The sequence below is a fragment of the Protopterus annectens genome, chromosome 1.part1, assembly GCF_019279795.1.
Source record: "Protopterus annectens isolate FY-2018-M chromosome 1.part1, PAN1.0, whole genome shotgun sequence".
Lineage (NCBI taxonomy): Eukaryota > Metazoa > Chordata > Ceratodontiformes > Protopteridae > Protopterus > Protopterus annectens.
The window spans coordinates 1401265026-1401286801 of record NC_056726.1 but is presented as its reverse complement, the minus strand read 5'-3'; the positions used below and the strand labels follow the sequence as shown (position 1 = coordinate 1401286801).

The window sequence follows — 21776 nt, the reverse complement described above, 5'->3', positions numbered from 1 at the left end:
TGAGAGATTCAACCATACAGCCAAACTGGAGGCTAAGCTGTCTCAACTCAGTAGTGGCGTAACCAGTCAAAAGGAGAAAGAAACCACACTCACAACAATTCCAGTCTCACATAGACCTACCACGACAGCAAACCAAACACATAAACACACAAAAACATACCCGGAGGCTCTAAATAAAAATCTGCCTAAGCAGCAGGGACCTCCAAAGCAGACACCCAATCAACCGCTACCCCAAAACAAAACACATGCAACACATAGCTCACAAAGCCAGTGTGCCGAACAGTCACAGCCCTCAAGGCTAAACAACACACCTGATACACTTGTAATAGGTGACTCTATCGTCAGGCACACTGACGTCCCACTCACCAGGCTGAACAAGGAGAAGGTCACAGTGAGCTGCCTGTCAGGCGCTAGGATCAGCCACATAACACAAGCACTCAGGTCACTCCAAGGCAAGTGCAAATATGACTCAGTCATTGTCCATGCTGGTGTGAATGACCTGAGACGTACCTCCCTGGACTACATGAAAAGAGACATAGAGGAGCTCTCTGAGCATGTAGCCCAGGCCGGTATGACCCTGACCTTGAGTAGCATCTTACCCTCACCAAGAATGATGCCACAATATGAAGACAAGATGATCAATTTCATCAATTGGCTTAAGTACTGGTGTCATTCAAAGGGGATCCAATGCCTGTCAGCCTGGGATGACATGCTCAACAAGCCACGATGCTTCGCTAGGGACGGCTTGCACCTGTCACCCCTGGGCTTTCGGATATTGGCAAAGGCTCTTGCTACCCCCCATAGTGCCTTTTTTAGGCAAGGCTCAAAAGACAAACACACCTCCATAGGTATCACAAGGGATAAGAAACTAAGAGTAATGCTACTCAACGCCAGAAGTCTAAACCTCAAGATGCACGCATTCGAAACTCTCCTTAGCATGGAGAACATCGATATCTGTGCAGTAACAGAAACCTGGTTCAAGGCTCCCGAGAGCACCCCAGCACTACCAGGTTATACCTCATACCATGCTTTTCGGCCCCAAAACGGCCCCAAAACGGCCCCAAAACTTGGACAGAACCACAAAGGGGGGGTATCAATATTCGTCAAAGACACCCACACCTCCAGGTTGGTGGCACAGCACGAAGCGTCAGAGACTATCCATGTGCAACTAACAGTAGGTAAAACTGCCTTCCAGTTTAGGGCCTGCTACAGACCACCATCCCAAACCCAGGAACCCCACTCGGCCTTCCTGAGAACACTGGAAAATATGAAGGTCTCTCCAAACACCATTATATTGGGCGACTTCAACTACCCAAACATAGACTGGGAGCATTACTCAAGGTTCCTAGAATTTATAAACTCAAATGCTATGGAACAACTTGTTACCACTCCCACAAGAGGGGAAAACATACCGGACCTAATCATCATCAACATGGGGACTCTATGCTCCAGACCAGAAGTGTATCCCTCACTGGTAAGATCAGACCATAAACTAATCTCACTGGATATTCACATCCTGACCCCACCCCCTGTCCAGAAAACCACAGTGAAAAACTTCTCTAAAGCAAATTTCACACTCCTCAAAACCGAGGTGGAATCCTTCAAAGCTCCCGGGCCTGTGGAAAATACAGCCCAGACCACAGAATCCTTTATAAATGCATTCTATGAACACCCTCAGGAATGCATGGATCATGCAATCCCAAATAAAACCAAGACCGAATCCTCCAAAGGCAGACGTCCTGTCTGGTGGACCCCAGCCATAAACAAACTATACAATAGAAGGAGAAAGCTACTACATGATGGAGCAAAATCCCAAAAAGGGAAGGCATCTCTGATCAGTATTAGCAAAAAACTACGGGCACTCATAAAATCGTCTAAGGCCAGCTTCGAGAGAAAAATTGCACAGAACACTAAGGATAATCACAAGGCTTTCTTTAGTTATGTTAGGAACCTGGGTGGGAATTCCCAGATATGCTCAAAATTAGTCCAAAATGACAAAAAATACACCGAACCCACAGACATTGTCAACATCCTAGCTGGCAGGTTCAGCGCAAACTTCTCCCACCCCTCCCCACCAAAAGGGCAAATATATATCCCAGCAGAGTGCTGCCCCCCTGACATCTCAGATGCTCAGGTAAGAGCCACCTTCTCCAAAGCAAAAAAACACAACATCAATGGGACCAGACGGTGTCCCGGGCTGCATCCCACATGAACTCCAAGAAAAGCTAAACCCAAACATAAAACTACTGTTCAATCTCAGCCTTACTACAGGATATGTACCTAAAGAGTGGCGTACAGCAACAGTGGTCCCTCTCTACAAAGGTGGTGCCTCAACGGATCCTGGAAACTATCATCCCATAAGCCTGTCTAGCTTGGTCTACAAAGCTATGGAAAGGATCATCATGGACCTCATAAGTAAAGATATTGGGGACCTACAGACACTGGATCCTACCCAATTCGGCTTTGTTTAGGGCAGATCCTGCCTCTTAAACCTGATTGATTTCTTTGAAACAGTCACCAAGGCCATTGACGAGGGGGAAGGTTGTCCACACAGCCTACCTGGACCTCGCAAAAGCCTTCAATACAATACCCCACACGGGCATTATAGATAAGCTCACCAGCTTAAATATAAACCCCTATGTCACTAGATGGGTTGCAGACTGGCTCAAGGACAGAACCTACATGGTTAGAATTGCTGGAGCCATGTCAGACTCCAAACCAGTTACAAGTGGCATCCCACAAGGCTCAGTCCTGGGACCTCTCTTGTTCGGTATATATTTCTCGGAGGTACAGGCCACCACGGAAGGACTGTGGCTGACCAAGTTCGCAGATGACTGCAAACTGGGTGCCATAATAGACTCTCCAGCCAACATAAGCATCATCCAAAAGGGCCTCATAGAAACAGACAACTGGTGCCAGAGCCATGGCCTCAAGCTAAACGCCAAAAAGTGTATAGTCATCCCCTTTGGCAAAAACAAAGTGCCCACAAATTACCACATAGGTGGTAATCCATTAAGTACGGAAGAAGTAATTAGGGACCTGGGGACCCAAGTTGATAGCAATCTCTCATTTGATAACCACGTGGCCAAAGTGGTTATAAAAACACTTTATATAGCCCACCTAATCATGAAGGGATTCACATCTAGATCAGGGGAGGTCATCGTGCCTCTTTACTCATCCCTCATCAGGCCCATAATGGAGTACAATGCCCCATTTGGGATGTACCTTACCAGACATCTGCAGCAACTGGAAAGACCCCAAAAGTACCTCACCAAGAGGATCAAAGGGCTCAAACAGATGCCATATGCTGCCCGGTTAAAAAAACTTCAGCTTTACTCAGTGGCATACCGCCTGCTCAGAGGCGATCTGTGCCTGACGTATAAAGCCATGTCCAACCCGGAATTAATGGGCATGCTACACCTCAGAAAATCCAAATCCCATCGAGATATGCACTTGAGAGACTTGAACCTCAGCACTGAAATATATAGGACATGCTGGAGGGACAGATTCATAACCGAGAGGCTCCCTTCACTCTGGAATAAAATCCCAGTCCAGGTTAGGCAGAGTTCCTCATTGACTCTCTTCAAGAGGAATCTTGATGAGTGGATGGGAGATCATAGGTTTACCCTGGGTAGAGGCACAGTATACTAATCTCAAAAAAGGGCATAGCAAAATTAATTTAAAATGGGTGGCGGAAGCCAAACACACTCTGGCTAGGTTTATAAATGCCCTAGGGTAGATTTGGTCAGAAGAAGTGGGTTGGAGACCGTACTGAATACCTTGGCAAGGTCAAGAAATAGTGAGGAGACAAAGTATCGTGAGTCTCAGGCGTGGTTGACTGTGTCCAAGAACGATACAAGAGCATGGTGGTGCTGACTAAGCCTAAACCCACGTTGGGTTGGGGAGAGGCGGTTGTGGTGTAGTAGGTAGTCAAGTAGTTGGCTATGGATACATTTTTCAAGAATTTTGGAGATGGGAGAGAGGATGGCAATTGGACGGAAGTTAGATATATCATTATTGTTCCACCTTTGTGGAGAGGGAGGATAAATGCCTTTTTTCCAAATGGTGGGAATGAAGGACTCTTAAAATGATCTGTTTAGTAGTATACTAATGGGATAGGCTATAGCATTTGCTAATTTTTGGAGAAATTCTGGTGGTAAGTTATCTGGAGCATTTGATCCAGGTTTAAGTTTAAGCAGGAGTTTTTTATGGTGGAGGTAGGTATGGATACGAGAGAGAAGTTTGGTTTTGTTGTAGCAGATGGGTCTGGGCAGTGGGTTGATTAGTGGGAAGTTGGCAGTGAGTCTGACTATACTGTTTTTAAAAAGTGAGACAGTTTCAGCTGGGGCCATGTCTGGATCAGGAGAGGGATTATCACTTTTGTCTTGGTCTAACAGATAGTTTATGGACCTCCAGAACATTTTAGGATTTTGCATATGGTCGTTTTGCAGAGTAATGTAGTAGTCATTTGTTTTTGATGACAAGTTGCTTTACTTGATTACGTAGTTGTTTGTACTGAACAAAGTCTGCAGGGTTTTTACTTGTATGCCATAATTTCCAGGCCTTATCCCTAGCTTTCATAAGTTGTTTGGTGGATTTGGTAAGCCAACTGGCCTGGATGGCTTTCATTCTCCTATGTTGGAGAGGAGCGAGATTGTCTAGTACATGGAGGAATGCTGAGTTAAAGAATTCAATGGCATCATTCAGGGATAGGACTTTAAGTGGATGCCAGTTGATATTTCGTAGGGTATTGTTAAAGTTAGTTGGGCAAAAGTGGGATAGGTCTCTGGTATGCTTATAGTGGTGTATATTAAGCAGAGGAGTTGATTTGCAATATATGGGACTATATTAAAAGTATTACAGTATTCGCAGTTGAGGTAAAAAGGTCGTGGACAGTCATTATACAGTAATAAGCAATGCCTACAGTAGCTGCTGGGAATCAACCCAGAGGAACCTGCCAGATCACATTCATACATAAGGACAGATTAAAACACAAAATTACATACATGCATTTTAGCAAGGCCCTGCTGCTTTCTAGGGCTCTTATAGTCTCAAGCCACCTTCCTTGGCTGTAAGACACTCATACAGTTTAGCGACAAGTAAGTGTCTAAATAATTCTTCACAATAAAAAAAATATATAATGGTAACTACTGCATAGGCAGAATACTGCCCCCACCGCCACCCAGTACAGAAACCTCACAAAATATTTAAATAAAAAAATTGGGTGTAGATGGCAGAGTTCTCTGCACAGGGAGAGCAGCTTTCCCATCACAGAAATGCTTGAAGAAAGTCTGACTGTAGTTCCAATTTTCTTCTGAACCAACATCTGATGATTATTTACTTCTGACAGACTAATCAACACCTATGCTAGATTCTAAAATTAGCACAGTACCTGTACCCACAATTTATAGGCCATTCCAGGTTTTCCTTTCAAAGGGAATGCTACCACTAACTATTGGTGGCAGTTTTCTCTTGAAACTGGTGACTGAGGAAGGCTGTAACGTTAATATTTACAGCTTCAAGAAGGATGTTTTCTCAGCAGTAATGCAAAAACTGCCAGCTAGACAAAGTTCACTTGTACCAATCAAGTGCCTCGGTCTGCAGTTTTCTTGTATAGTACAGAAGGGATGGGGTTGTTGATTTTTAAACTAATTATGAGCAAATAATTTATCATTGCATGCCTTCTCTTCTAAAGCATAAATATACAAGAATGCCATCACAAAAACTGACAATTAGCTATAAGGTATGCAATAAAAAAGCAAACAGCAATCCAACTTTCCACTGAAGGGTCCAGATCAAATTTTTGGAAGGCTGAACTCATGCCAACTATAAGAGCTACACAGTAAGATTCGTAAAAAAAATACTGTTACCAAAAATTATCAAAATTAAGTTGTACTCGCCAAGCCACTGTGCCTCACACTGGCCCACTGTGGAAACATGAGCGAGCGAGCCCTCCCCAATTTCTCCTGGCACACAAGCAGCCATATGGATTTAAAGACAAACTCTCCGATTTTACACTGCAAACAAAGCACTGAAAATCTAAAAGGTAGACCACATATACTGTTACTACTATGAGATATACAGTTTACTGCATTATTGGTTTTCGTTATTAATGCTAAAACAGAGCATTTTGATATACAAGTGTATCAATGAAGCAGGCATCATATAAATACCTACATAATACCATCTAATAATAATATGTTCCGGTCCCTTACCCAAACGTGTCACTTCTGGTCCCGTAATCTTCCAATGCTTTAGTTGTAGGATATATGACCACAGACTGTCACGAAAGGAGTAACAAATGCCCTCTAATAAACCTCACAACAAACACACCACTGAACTGTACAACATTTGACATCATTAAGGGTTGGGCCACCTCGCCAGGCTCTTCATCCAATGAGACGAGAGCAGTGAGTACCGAACCACCATCCCACAATTAATTATGTACTACCTTGCAAAAAAAACAAGCTGGGACAGGGGTAACACAAGAGAATCAGAAAACAAACGACACCAAAATAAAATTTCCTATGACTTCAAACGGAGGCGGTAACTCAATGCTCTTCCTCTCCTTCAGTCCACACCCCCTAACTGACGTCTGCCTATGACAGTCTTAGAAGTGCCATAAACCTACAGACAAGAATACAAACGCGCGGAGTATTGGGTATTAAATATGTACTCGTTTCTAGTTTAAATCTTTGGAATATTTAAAGAAGTTAAGAGTATAACGCTTAACTGTGCCTAATTTTAACTTAAATTTTAGCTCTGTCCATCTTAACCTGTCTTCATATTTGTATATTTTGAAGAAAAGGTGGTAAATTACACTTGACTAATGACAGCCATTAGAGTTATAAACTTATTTGTATATTAAATCCCACTGGCGTCGCCTACGAGTAAACGGGCATGACCGAGTAAACCGTGTTATGTTACAAGCTTTGTAATTCTATTGAAGTACATTTCAGTTGAAGAATTTCATAGTCAGTGGGGGCTGTGGGCATTTCAGGTTACGCATTTTACGGAAGAAGTCATTTATTCAGATTGTTAAACTTTCTGCTCTGGATTATTTTTAGTTATCAGTTGAACACCTACATACATATAAATGTTTGAAGCACGGGCATTAAAGCCATTCTAGCTTGCCAATATGCCAAAACACATACCTCTTGAGTGTACCTCATTCGGGGGTCTTAAAAAGTTCATGTTCCTCGAAGTTCCACATAGAAAGACTGTCGTACATTCAGTGTTAGGATTTTTTAAGTGAAATCCATTGTAAATAGAAATGAATCATATTAATTCATTAAAAGATCTTTATATGTAAAACTCAGTTGAAGTTGTTAGTAAGCCATTAGTATGTGTTCCACATTTTGCCCATTTGTTCCATATTATGAGGGCTAGTGTTCCTCATTTTGGAGATGGAAGGTTGAGAGCTATGACTTGTTCCCATAATAAATGTCCAGGCTGTTCTTAAAAATATCTAAACTAGTTACTTGCTTTAATGTGATTTGGTAGTCTGTTCCAAGCATTAGCTACTCTGTCAAAGAACCAATTAGTACACTTCTCATTCCTATAGAATTTTCTGCATAGGTTATCTGACGATTCTCTAGTACTTTTTGATAACCCCAAACATTCCCAGAGGTAGTTGTCCCTAAATGCCCTATAAGCCTGAATAAGATCTCCTCTTAAATATCTTACAGAGACAGTGTACAAGTTCAGATATTTTAGTCTTTCATAATAACTTAGATTTTCACATCGATGGATGCCCTTAGTATATTCCTCTATACTCTTTCCAATTTATTCATGCTTGTTTTCCTATAGGGTTTCCATATTGTTATTCCATACTCAAGTTAGGATCTAATGTAACTAACAAACAATGACTTCATTATGTTTGATTTCCTAGACTTTATAAATATTTTTATACAACCTATAATTCTATAACTGTCATTAGCCAATTGGTTGATATGATTAGAAAAACTCATATCTGAATCTACCCATATACCCAGGTCCTTAAATGAGTCTACAGTTTCAATCACTGTGTGCTGTATTAAATATTCACCTTTCAGTTTATGTCTCCCAAATCTCATAATCTTAGTTTTTGATGTATTTATCAACATAGGGCTCATGAATAGTTTTGTAGGATATAGATGCTCTAACTGGACGCATGGGTATAGCAAGGCATACTTTTTGTACTCTACTAAGTACATTTTTTTCTGAGCATCTTATCAACATTTTTTTTCAGATTATAATATAGTATGTCTACAGCCTTCTAAATAAATGCCTTTAACAACAGATGCAATATTGCTATCCTAAAAAGCAATATTTTTAATAATTTTCGGGGTAACCGCTAAAAAGGTTACTTACATTTATTAAGTGCTGGGGGCCAACATTTTGAAAAATGTGTCCATTTTTAAGTGATAGGTGTCCAAGGGGGGTTAGCACTAAGAGTTTCTGAATACATAATGGAAGGTGCATGATACACCCCTGACTGGACACGGATGTCATAAGGTAACGTGGGCTCTATTAGGTCAGTCAGTATGTAATAATGTATACTTTTCCATATTTATTAATTGGTGCAAGTGGAAGGTATATATAAATATGTATTAGCACAGTTATTAGTTTCTTAATTCAAAAATTATGGAACAAAGCAGAAGTACAGTTGTGTAAAATCTTACCATAACAGTACGAGGTTACTAGGCTAATGGCCCAGGGCCCTTACAACCCTAGCCAAGTTCAACCCGTGTTTCCAAGGGTGTCTGGTTCAAGCAGACACTAAAATCAGCATCTGTTACCCCTGTCCAAGAGGGACACAGGTGGAACCCCTGTGGTGATGGCCTTCTCTTCACTGTTGCAGTATTCTTGAAAGAAAGGATGTCCTATCCTGGGCTGCCCGTTGCTCAGTGACTATGGAAAAGCATGAAGAGGATCTTGTTTGCACCATACATCACATTTATGCTACTCGCACAGAATGTAGGGCATGAAAGGGATGTACGGACGCAACTACCCAGAACTGAATTGCCCCAGAAGAAAACAATCATCACAGTACAAAAGAGTCCATGCACATCCAGAAGGAAAAAATACAGAATAAAGAAGAAGGGGTTGGAGAGATGAAGCAAATACTGCAACAGTGAAGAGGTCATCTACTATAATGGTAAGATTTTACACAACTGTACTATGTCCTTCTATATCACCATTGCAGTATTCCTGAAAGAGGGGAGAGTAAAAAAGCTCAAGAAACAGAATGTGAGGTGGAGGGTCGAGAAGAGCCCTCAACAAACCCACATAAAATGGTCTCAGCAAAACTGCTCTGGCCTTAGAAACCATATCCAACTTAAACTGCTTAGTAAAGGTATGCACTGAAGACCAAGTAGCAGCTTCAAAGATGGAATTGGTGTCCAAACCCTTGAAGAAGGCACTAGAAGAAGCAATAGCCCTAGTAGAATGAGTTCTGATAGAAGGAGAGATTTGCCATGAAAAGAATAACAAAATGAATTGGCCTTAGATATCCAGGAGGAGATGGTTTGCTTAGAAACAGCCAAACCCAAAGATCTGGGATGAAAGGAAACCAAAAGCTGATCAGACTTACAATAGTCCTAGTTTTATCTAAATAGTACCTGAGCTGTGTGTGCAAATCCAAGGTATACAAGACCCTTTCAGAAGCAGACTGAGAAAAAGGGAAAAAGTAAGGGAATTGTACCAATTGATTTAAGGACAACTCACTAATCACCTTTGCCATAAAAAAAGGATAAGTACAAAGGAGCACCCTGTTCCTGTGGAAAAAAAAACTAAAAAGGAGGAATGGCCATAAGGGCCTGGAGCTCAGAAACCCTCTGAGCAGAAGTAAGAGACAGAAACAAAACAGTCTTCCATCTGCAATGTGGCAAAGAAGCAGAATTTTCAGGCTCAAAAGGAGCCTGTCAATTTTTTACAAAACAAAATTAAGGTCCCAAGGAGGAGGAATAGGTTTTCTTGGAGGCCTAATATGCAGGACACATTTAAGAAATTGACCTCAAAACAAGAAGTCAAAGGAGGAGTTAAGGGCAGACAAGCAGAAATTGCTGACAAATGGGCCTTCATAGAAGAATAGGCCAAGTTAGACTGTAGCAACTCATACAAATAAGAGAGGACCAGAGGGACCCCCACTGAAAAAGGGTCCTGCTTATGAGCATGGCACCAGACCAAACATCTTTTCCATTTGGACATATAAGATTTTCTGGTTGAGGGTTTCCTTGCCTCCAGTAAAACCCTGAGCACATCCTCAAAATGAGGTGCCTGAAAGGTATCAAAACCCTATCATCCACAATGTCAGTTGCAGAGTGGACATGTGGGAATGGATGAGAAACCCCTTTTCCTGTGTGAGGTGATCCGACCGGTGAGGTAACTTATGAGGATTGCCCCTGGCAAGATGCATTAAAAGAGGGAACCAGTGCTGTCTTGGCCAAAAGGAAGTCACTAGCAAGATTTTTGGGGAGTTCAGCTGAATCTTCTGTATGACTCTTGGAAGTAGAGGAAGAGGTAGGAAAGCATAAAGAAACCTCCCCTTCCATGGACAGGGAGTCCATTTTCCAGGCCAGATGGCATGGCACTCTGGAACAGAAGAGAGGAAGCTTCCTGTTCAGAAGAAGGGCAAAAAGATCTACCTGAGGAATACCTAACCAGTGGACAATGCCCAGAAGCACATCTCTGTGAAGCATCCATTCACGAGCCTGTGTTTCGGACCTGCTCTGAGATTCTGCCACAAGACTGTGCTCTGAAGGAATGTATACTGCCTGAAGAGTTAACTGATAACTGAGAGCCAATTCCCAAGCCTGAAGTGCCATCCTGCCGAAGAAGTAAGATTTCTTGTCCCCCTGCTTATTGACATACCACTTCACTGTAGTGTCTGTGCACACCTTCAAGGGGCCTGAAGAGAACATGGGGTTAAAAGGCTGAAGTGCCAGAATCAGAGCCCTCATCACTTTGATGTTGATATGGTCTGATTTCTGATAGGGAGGCCAACGACGACCCTAAACTTTCAGGTGACCAAGGGATGCCCCCCACCCCATGTTTGATGCATCGGTGAACAGCTCTTGAGAAGGGACTAGAGGCTGAAAGGGCCAGCCTGGGTTAAGAGAAAACTGTCTAATCCACCACACAAATTCCTTCTTGAAACAGGGAAGGAGAGGTACACTGAAAGTCAGAGGATGACGCAGCAGTCAAACTGACTTGAAGGTACCATTGCAGCTTACACATATGCAGTATGACAAGAGGAATCATTGGAGTAGAAGAGGCCATGAATCCCAAGACCAGAAGGAAATCCTTGGCTGGCATGGCAGTTAGGGTAAGAAGAGACTGAAAGAAAGCTGTCAACAATACCTTTGGAGGTGGAAAAAGAGGCCAACATTGGTACCATCTAAATCTTGCAACCCAAATACTCATGATCCTTACAGGGCGTCAGGACTGACTTTTGGAAGTTGATAGTAAACCCCAGACTTTGAAGAAGGGAGATGGTGAACTTCAGATCCTGCAACAATCAACTGGGAGAAGGAGCCTGAAGCAACAGGTCATCTAGATAAGGAAAAATCTGAATGTCTTGGAGCCTGCAGAAGGCAATTACAGGAGCTAGGCATTTTATGAATACATTTGGGGCAGTAAAGAGGCCAAAGGGCAAAGCAGAGAACTGAAAATGAGTGGAAGATACAGAGAAACACAAAAACCTCCTGAAAAAAGGGTGAATAGAGATATGAAGGTAAGCATCTTTTAGATCTAAGGACACCAGAAATGCCTGGGGTAATAAAAGAAAGGAAACAGAGTTTGAAGAGTAAACATCTGAAAAGAAGGGATCTTGAGAAAGATGTTGAGCCAAGAGAGATCCAAAATAGGTCTGCAAGTGCCATCCTTTTGAGGAACCAGGAACATCCTGGAAAAAAAACCCTGTCCCACTTGGAAAGGGGGAACAGGTAATATGGTTCCTTGGTTCAACAGGGACCCTAGAACCTCCAGAAAATGAAGAAGTTGTTCTGGAGGTAGTTGAGGAATCCCAGAAAAAGGAGGGAGAGATTTCCATACCATGAAGTAAGCCTGGTGGATGATGAGAAGAACCCAAGAGTCTGAAGTGATGAGATGCCAATTTGGAAGACAAAGGGAGAGCTGCAGGGACAAACGGATCTGGTCTAAATGCAAGGGGGGTGAATTGTCAAAGAGAGACAGGATTATCAGATAAGGGAGGCTTCTGGGCCACAGAAATCTGCAAAGCCTTAGCAGAGGGGGCCCGCCTCACACCTTTCCTGCCCTTAGAGGCCTGACGGGGTTGCCTGTGAACAAAAACAAATCCAGAAGGATAATTCCTCTGGAACTTAGAGACAAGAGAGACAAAAGTATGTTTAAGATACTGCAAGGCTTTGCATTTGTGTTGAAGAGACTTAAACATGTCAGCAGCAGCAGCCCCAAAGGAGCATCCAACAACCTGGCCTTAATCGGCTTTTCCTTTGTCATTAGCCTGCTCAAAAGTCCCAACTTACACTGTCAAATACTTTCTCTGCATAAAGACTTGCCAACAACAGTGGAATTTTCTTACATTCTGCTTCTCTCTGGATCATCAGTGTTCTGTTAATGTTGTCAAATGTTTGTCTCCGCTCCACAAAACTACATTGATCCATATCTATCAATTTCGGCATCACCTTTGCCATTCTTTTAGCCATTATATAGATAAACACTTTATAATCATGGTTTAGGATTGAAATGGGTGTGTATGAAGCTGGATCAGATGGGCCTTTACCCTCTTTAGGTATTACAGACACCTTCAATTTCTTCCAGGATGTTGGTGTTTCTTCTCCTCTTAAAATACAAAACCTTCCAGATCTTTATTAGTTCCCCTCCTAGCTCCAAACTTCTACAGGAATACCATCTATTCCTGAGGACTTTCCTGTGGATTAGTTCTACGTCTCCCATTCTGTTTCTTGAACTTTTTTACATTTTCTTCTGGTTTGGATACTGCAACAGTGATATAGGCTGTAGTACAGTTGTGTAAAATCTTATCATATCTGTCCTTCTCTGTTGCAGTATTTGCTCTCTCCCTCCAACCCCCCTCTTGTTTGTTCTGGTTTTTGTTTCAGATTCCCTTTCCTGCTGGTTCCCATTTTTCTTCTGCATTTTTTTCCTTCTGGATGTGCATGGACTTCTTTGTCCTATGGAGATTGTTCTGTTCTGGAGAAATTCAGTTCTTTGTAGTTGCATCCATATGTCCCTTTTATGCCCTACATTCTGTACAGGAAGCATAAATGTGATATATGGTGTATAGAAGATCATTAGGCTTTTGTATACCAACTGAGTGTCAGACTGCCCTGGGTGGGAAATCCTTTCTGTTTTGGATACTGCAACAGTAAAGAGAAGGACATCTACAGTACTGCTATGTTAAGATTTTACGCAGCTGTACTTTACTAGTTTTATATGCATATGCAACTAATATCTATTTGGACTGGTGTACAGATGTAGTGAACAGTGCAACTGTAAAGTTTGCCAAGTCTGAAAATGCACTTTTTGTAAATGACTTTCCCTTTTCCTAAAGTACAGTCAATTTTTCCTGTGGGTATTATGCGGTTAGCAGTATGATCTTATCTTTCATGGTAACATTGTTCCTCTTAAGTCCAAAGCTCCTCCCAGTATTGTGTCATAAGAAGTGAGCATGACCACTATTTATTATTCTCTGCTGTGACCACAGTCACAAGCTCACCTGTCAAGCTGGCAAATCAGATTTCCCATCTAGGCCATGTTCCCATAATTGAACACCTCCCTTGCTGGGGAAGAAGGGGGCCCATGTCTTATTCATGGCCAGCCTTAGGTGAAAAGGCACCCTAAACGAGGGGCTCCACAGTGCCCCCTGATGACCATTGCTTCCATTCCTACAGATATTACCCAGTGCCTCCTTGCCCATCCCCATCTAGGCCTACCCACATTCCTTTTTTCACATTTTGTCTTCATCTTCAGATTTTTCCTGCATTCATTAATTCAACACATCCTAACTAGACACTCTGATAACTATGGAAGAAATAATCTCTTTAAGTCAGGGGTCTGGGGGCCACTAGCCCCTAAAAGCCATGGGGGTTCTAGATGCCTTAAAGTATATTTCAGAGTTTTCTAAAACAATCTTTTTCATCTATTGATGGCCTGAATAAAAATCCCAATTAACGAAAGAAATTCAGTCTTACTCTTAAACTTTGATTTTTTTTTCTGCATTCTTTCAACACACCCTAACTGGCCAATACTATATTGTAATAACTATGTAAGGAAATAAAATCAGTCTTTTTTTAATATTTCAATGAAAAAATAAGTTGTATTCAAGGCCTAATGCTGAAAGCTGACAAAATAGACTGAGAAGACAAATGTTTCTGAGGGTACATAAATTATATCTGGGAATAGTACCCGAGTCCCTACCGTCATAAAAAAAAAATCCCCTTCTTATTTTCTTCGGGTGAAATTTTATGAAGAAAGTAAAGGCACGAGTCATATATTTCAAATCTTTACTGTCATACATATTACAGCATGCCTCTTCACTCCCCCAACCCAAATGATAAACTGGGAAGAAAATGAAAAAAATGAATAGAGCATAGCATATTGCAAACCATTTCTGTTAGACGTATATAAACAGCGTGTCTCCTTGCCCTTCCCTGAAATACAGCCACCTGTATAAACGTGATGTTTGATTGTGACAAAAGTGCAAAAATAATGATCACAGTAATGTTTACAGCTTGTTACTCTTAGAAAGGCTACCACTCATAAACATGCCAAAGTGACCCCCTGTGCACACCTCTGATGTTGAGGAAAGTTAAAGAAATAATGACCACACTGTCCACAATCCCAACACAAGCTGTAGTGAATTCCACACTTCTGAGGTTTGGAATTACAGAAATACTGATGTAATTTCCAGCCCTGCCATACAAACTACAGTGACCATCTGTGCACACTTCTGAGCAGTTTCAGACACGTGGGGTCCATGGTGCAGGCCAATACTAAGCTTCTGTCAAAATCCACTTATATAGCCTTGGCATGTGCGAGCTACCAGGTTCCCAGAAGCTCTAAAATCTGGATGTTCTGTGATGCATTTTATGACTTATTTTTTGAAAGATGACTGTTTAAACTGAGCAAATGACGACAGTCAGTTACTTTCATCCAGACAGCCTCTACTCCCACAAAGCAGTTACTACCACTTCTGTGTACAATTCAGACATTCAGTTGTGATAAAGAAGATAGCCATGTAATTGTTTACCAGAACTGCACAGAGGTTAGCAACAAGCAGTCAATCTCTTGTGCTATCCGAAGCATCCACTGCCTGCTACTGAAAACTAAGTATAATTTTTACTTGAGCTTCACTTCTTGCATTGTATTTTACTGTGCGTTATTTTTGAACTGCATTTTGCTGTATTTTTAATGTTTCCTGCACTTTTAGCCTAGCGTAGGCTTGTTTGAGATTTGCTGGACCCAGTCTGTTTTTACAGTTTTTGAGCACTAATCCAGCTTTCCTCCACAAAAACGGCCTTCCCCTACACCCCAGTGAGAGTAGAGTGTAGCTAAGGATCTATCTGAGCGGTGATTGTTGGCCCAGGGCCAAGTCTATTGTGCTTCTATTGGTTATAGTGTTTGAAATCAGTTTAATTTTGTGGCTACTTGTTTCCCACATTAGCTTAGGTCTACATTGTGCGCATCACCAGCATAACAGTGTATTACTATGCAGTGGAGGATATCATTGACTGTTATAGATGCAAACTCTTAGATAATTTTCCCTATGTCAAGTGCTTGAGATTTCTCTCTGTTTTGCTACACTGTTGGGTTAGATACTCAGCTGAGCCTCTGAGGTTCCCCTACAAGTCTTACCCATTAAGTCCCTCGCAGTTTAGAAGTTTTTCTTGTCCCTTAGCCATACCTGATCCTTCTAGTCCTCTCTGTGTTATTGACCACAGTATTCACCTAGCATCATGAATGGACAATTTCCCACCATTTCTCCAGCCAACCTGATTGACATGGCCATCCTGAGGCAATGTAGCAATAGCCTCATGTACACTGACAATCCACTTCTCCTAATTCACACATGTTCAATATGTGAGAGATGCATCTATATTAAGAATCTAGCATCTAGGCTCTCTCACTCACAAATCAATATATCAGATGCTAAGCAGGTTGTCAGCTCACGCACATCACCTCCTGCACCATCCATGCATCTAGCACCCAAACTTACGTATCCAGAGATTCTTACTAGAAGCCTACCTAAAGATTAGAGACTTCCCAAACATAAATACACAGTCCCAGGAAATCACAGTGCACATACAAATGCACACACCAGTGTCTCACCAAACATGACTCTAAGGCAAAACTCAAAATCAAATGTTTTAGTCATAGGTGACTCCATTGTGAGATACACTGATGTCCCACTCACCAGGCTGGATAAGGAAAAGGTCACAGTTAGCTGTCTGTCAGGTGCCAGGATCCGCCACATCACACATGCACATAAGTCTGTCAACAGTAGGCACTGTTACGACTGTCATAGTCCATTTTGGTCTGAACAACTTGAGACATATTTCACTGGACTGTATGAAGAGAGACATGACTGAGCTCTCTGATTATGTGCCCCAGCTGGGTATGTCACTAGCCTTAAGCAGCATTCTACCGTCACCTAGGATGATACCTCAATATAGACAAAAAATAATTGACTTCAACAATTGGCTTAGTTTCTGGTGTCATTCTAAGGGGATCCAGTACCTGTCACCCTGGGATGATATGGTTGATAGACCATGATGCTTTGTCAGAGATAGTCGCCACCTGTCACCTCTGGGCTTTCATCTACTGGCTAAGGTTCTTGCCTCTCCATAGCGCCTTTTTAGGCAATGTCATAAAAACAAAATTCCCAACATAAAAATATCCTCAAAAAACAACCTTAAGGTTATGGTGCTAAACTCTAGGAGTCTAAATCTGAAACTGCACTCACTGGAAGCACTCCTCGCCTTGGAAGATGCAAACATCTGTGCAGTCACAGAGACCTGGTTCAAGGCTGTGGAGAGCACCCTGGCCACACAGGGATATAATTCCTCCCACATGTTCAGACCACAAAATGAACACTTGGAGGCGGAGTATCAATATTCATCAAAGATAAATACACCTCCAGATTGGTTGAAGAGAATGATTCCCTAGAGTTACTCCATGTGTAAATAACTATAGGAAAGACCCCTCTCCAAGTTATCACCAGCTATAGATCCCCCTTCATGAACCATGATATCCACACTGCCTACTTGGAACTACCTGAGTCACTCAAAATACAACCAAACACTCTGGTTATGGGTGACTTTAACTACCCGTCCAAAGATTAGGTAAATTATGCATGTATAAACACACTCACCTAAAGGTTCCTGGACTTTGTTAACTCAAATTCCTTGGAGCAAATAGCTGGCGCCCCCACAATGGGCCCAAATCTTCTAGACTCTGTACTCACCAACATGGTAGAACGGTGCACCACTACAAGTGTGGGGCCCTCCCTGGTGAAGTCTGATCATAACTCAGTCTCTTTTGAAGTAACGATAGCATCAGTACAAATTAGGCTAAAAACATTCTCCGAAGTCAACTACAGCCTCTTACAAGAAGGCATTAATAGCTTTAAATCTCCTGTCCCCAATGACAGCAAGGACACCTATACTGGGATATACACCAATGCATTGTATAACCATCTATACAATTGCATTGACTCAGCTGTTCCTGATAGGACCAAAGCAAGATCCTCAAGAAAACAAAAAAATAAGCCTGCCTGGTGGGCATCCACCACAAACAGGTTATATAATAAGAGGAAGAAATTGCTGTCTATGAGCAAGAAAAAACAATCTCAGAATTAGAAGCACACCCTTATCAGCTTGAACAAGAAAATAAGACATCTTGTAAAGTTCTCTAAAGCTAACTGCAAATCTATATTAGCATCCCTGGCTAAGGATAACCATAAGGCATTCTTTAGCTACATCTGAAACCTTAAAGGAAAAGCCCATATTTGAGCTTAACTGGTAGTGAATGGTGCCACATATACACAAGCAGTTGAAATAGCCAACCTGCTAGCAGAGAGGTTCAGTGAAAACTTCTCCCCCATGTCCCTGCCACATATACCCCAAAACATTCCTACCACATATTCTCCACCTAGTATCTGTAAAGAGCAGGTCTTAACCATTCTCTCAAAAGCCAAAACTACAGCCACTATGGGACATGATAAGATCCTAGGCTGCATTCTCAATGGTTTAAATCAGGAGTTAACAACAACATTGGGTACTCTTTTCAACCACAGCCTAAGCACTGGTTTTGTCCCTGCTGAATAGAAAACAGCTACTGTCATCCCCTTGCACAAGGGGGAGGGGTGTATCCACCAACCCTGGGAACTATAGACCCATTAGCCTACTAGCCTTACCTGCAAGGCCATGGAGAGAATCATCATGGACCTTATCAACAAGGATATAGGATACCTTCAAACACTTGATCTGATCCAGTTTGGTTTTGTTAAAGGGAGATCCTGCCTGTTGAACCTGGTGGACTTCTTCAAGACTGTCACCAAAGCCCTGGACAAAGGCAAATCTGTGCATACGGCCTACCTAGACTTGGCCAAGGCCTTTGACACAATTCCCCACTCAGACATTATTGAAAAACTCACCCAGGTGGGGGTCAACCCATACACTGTCAGGTGGTTTGCAAACCGGCTCACTGACTGAACACATAGGTTCATAGGTAGGTACTAGGATATCGGCCCAAGGGCCTAAATAAGCTTAATCAACAAGGTTCCCTGGCTTACACCACCCAAGAAAGTTATTTTCCTGTGCCCCTGTCGAGCAAAGCCACAAAAGTGATCACCAGGGTATATTTCCTATTTCACATCCACTCATCAAGATTTTTCTTGAAGAGTGCTAATGAGAAACTTTGCTTGACATAGATGGGTAGCTTGTTCCAGAGTATGGGAAGTCTCTGGGACAGGAATCTTTCCCTCCAGCATGTTCTGTTTATTGTAGTGACAAGGTTTAGGCCCCTAGAGCGTGTAGCTCAGAGGGATTGGGATTTCTTTAGGTGTAGCATGTCCAACAGCTCTGGGTTTGACATAGCTTTATGTTAGCAGAGATCACTTTGGAGTAAGCAATATGCTACAGAGTAAAGCTGGAGTTTTTTGAGACGGTCAGTGTAGGGCATCTGTTTGAGGCCATTAATCCTCTTTGTGAAGTGCTTCTGTGGCCTTTTCAGCTGCTGCAGATATCTTGTGAGGTACATTCCAAAAGGGGCGTTCTACTCTATAATGGGTCTAATGAGTGTCAAGTAGAGGGGAACAATGATCTCTTTTTTCCAGGATGAGAACCCCACGTAGAAAGATTTCCCGTCTACTGTGGCGATGTGATTATCAAAGGAGAGACTACTGCCCACCTGGGTCCCAAGGTCTCTTATCACACATTCAGCGTTAAGTAGACTGCCGCCTATGTGGTAGTTCATGGGTACAGAGTTTTTACCAAAGGGGATGACAATGCACTTTTTGGCATTGAGCTTGAGGCCATGGCTCTGACACCAGGCATCTGTCTCAGTGAGGTCCTTCTGTAGGATGTGCTCATCATTTGGGGACTCAACTATGGCTCCTAGTTTGCAGTCATCTGCGAACTTTGTTAGCCAAAGGCCTTCTGTGTTAGCCTGTACTTCAGAGAAGTAGATACTAAACAGGAGAGGTCCCAGGACTGAACCCTGTGGTTCTCTACTTGTCACTGGTTTGAAGTCAGATTTGGAGTCTGCAACTTTTACATGTGGGTTCTGTCAGTGAGCCACAAACCCATCTTGTGATGTAGGGATTTATACCTAGTTTAGTGAGTGTATCTATAATTCCAGAATGGGCATTGTGTCAAAAGCCTTGGAAAGGTCAAGATAGGCTGTGTGAAGCACCTTGCCCTCGTCTACAGCTTTGGTGACTGCCTCGAAGAAGTCATTCAGGTTCAGGAGGCATGATCTGCCTTTCACAAACCCGAACTGGGTGGGGTCCAGAGTTTGTTGGTTACTATTGTTTTTGTTTATGAGTTCCATGATGATACATTCCATGGCCTTACAGACCAGGCTCATCAGGCTAATAGGGTGATAGTTCCCAGGATCAGTGATGGCTCCCCCTTTGTGGAGTAGGATAACTGTTGCTGTGCACCATTCAGTGGGCACAAAGCCTGACGTGAGGCTATGATTGAACATGGTGCTTAGGTGGGGAGCCAGTTCTTTCTGAAGTTCATGTAAAATGCAGCCTGGGATGTTGTCTAGTCCCGTGAATGCTGTGTTTTTGGCTTTAGAGAGTGCAGCTTTTACCTGCGTAGTTGTAATTACAGGGACTCTGCATTCTTCCTGTGTATATATGGGCTCTTTAGGGGGGGCGAGAGAGGGGTAAAGTAAGCAATGAACCTATCTGCCAGGATGTTGGCAATATCAGTTGGTTCTGTAATTTTTGTGCCGTTGTGCTGTAACTCAGAGCAGATCTGGGTGTTGCCATTGAGATTCTTGACATAGCTATAGAATGCTTTGTGGTTGCCCCTAGAATCAGTGGTGACACATACATCAGTGACATACATTCAAAATAGGGGACTCTACCTCCACCAGCAGACCCATCACCAGTGGTGTTCCACAGGGAATGGTACTGGGGCCCCTATTGTTTGGAATCTACTTCTTAGAAGTACAGGCAAAAACAAAAGGTGGTCTGTGGATGACAAAGTTTGCTGATGATTGCAAACTGGGAGCAGTCATTGAGTCCCCAAATGATGTCAACATTCTACAAGAAGGACTTATGCAAATCAATGATTGGTGCCAAAGTCATGGTCTTAAACTTAATGCAAAAAATGCATTATTGTCCCCTTTTGCAAAGGCGATGTCTCCACGGTGGTAAGGAAGGCCTTCTATGTTACTTACCTCATAAGCAAGGCCTAGCTTGCAGAACAAAAGAGGTTATAACCCCCCCATACTCTTCCCTCATCAGGCCAATAATAGAGTGCAATGCTCCCTTTGGTATGTACCTAAATAAGCACCTGCAGCAACTACAGAGACCTCAAAGGTTCCTTGCAAAGAAAATTCAGGGTATTCAGCATATGTCTTACATGGACAGACTGAGGTTACTGTCACTATACTCTGTATCATATAAACTACTCAGAGGTGACCTGTGCCTTCCATACAGAAGCAACCTCTGTTCCTGTCTTAATGGAAATGCTGCACATCTGTAAGTCAAATGGTATAAGATTAACTCACCCTAGGACCTTAACCCTAACATGTGACATCAACAAAACTTACTGGAGAGATAGATATGTCTCCCAGAAGTTGCCTCTCTTCTGGAATTGGCTTCCTATACAGGGCCCCTTGTTAACCCTTTCTAAGTGTAATTTGGACGACTGGATGGGAAACCACAAATTTACCCTAGGGTTTTCACCTGTGTCCCTCTTGGATAGGGGCAGTTGGTGCTGCTTTAGATCTGCTTATAATAGACCATATCTCTAGACCCTTACGGGAACAAGGGTTGAACCTGGCTAGGCTTGTAAGGGCCCTAGGCCCATTAGCCTAGTAACCTTCTTTGAACCTATGAACCTACAGTATATACTTCATCTTTGCTACACACAGTTACCAGACATTAAAGTATTCTTAATTCACACAAATCTTACTAGTCCTGCAAAGTCATGATATTGAACAAGCAACCGCTAGGCATGTCTTTCTTAGACATCCCCAGCAATTACAGCTACTTTGTCCTAACAGATCTAAGATGTCTTGTTAAGTGGTCCATCTTACTTCACACAAATGCACAC

General features: G+C 42.4%; 1 protein-coding gene across 3 annotated transcripts in view; it reads right to left on the bottom strand.

Annotated features, from left to right (window-relative positions):
* LPIN1 (lipin 1) overlaps positions 1–6519 on the bottom strand; it is a 750916-nt gene extending 744397 nt beyond the window's left edge. For all 3 annotated transcript variants that reach the window (XM_044082232.1, XM_044082237.1, XM_044082244.1), the window contains exon 1: positions 6216–6519. The gene's annotated coding sequence lies outside the window, so the exon portion shown is untranslated. The remainder of the gene's footprint in view (positions 1–6215) is intronic.
* Positions 6520–21776: the final 15257 nt, after the last annotated feature.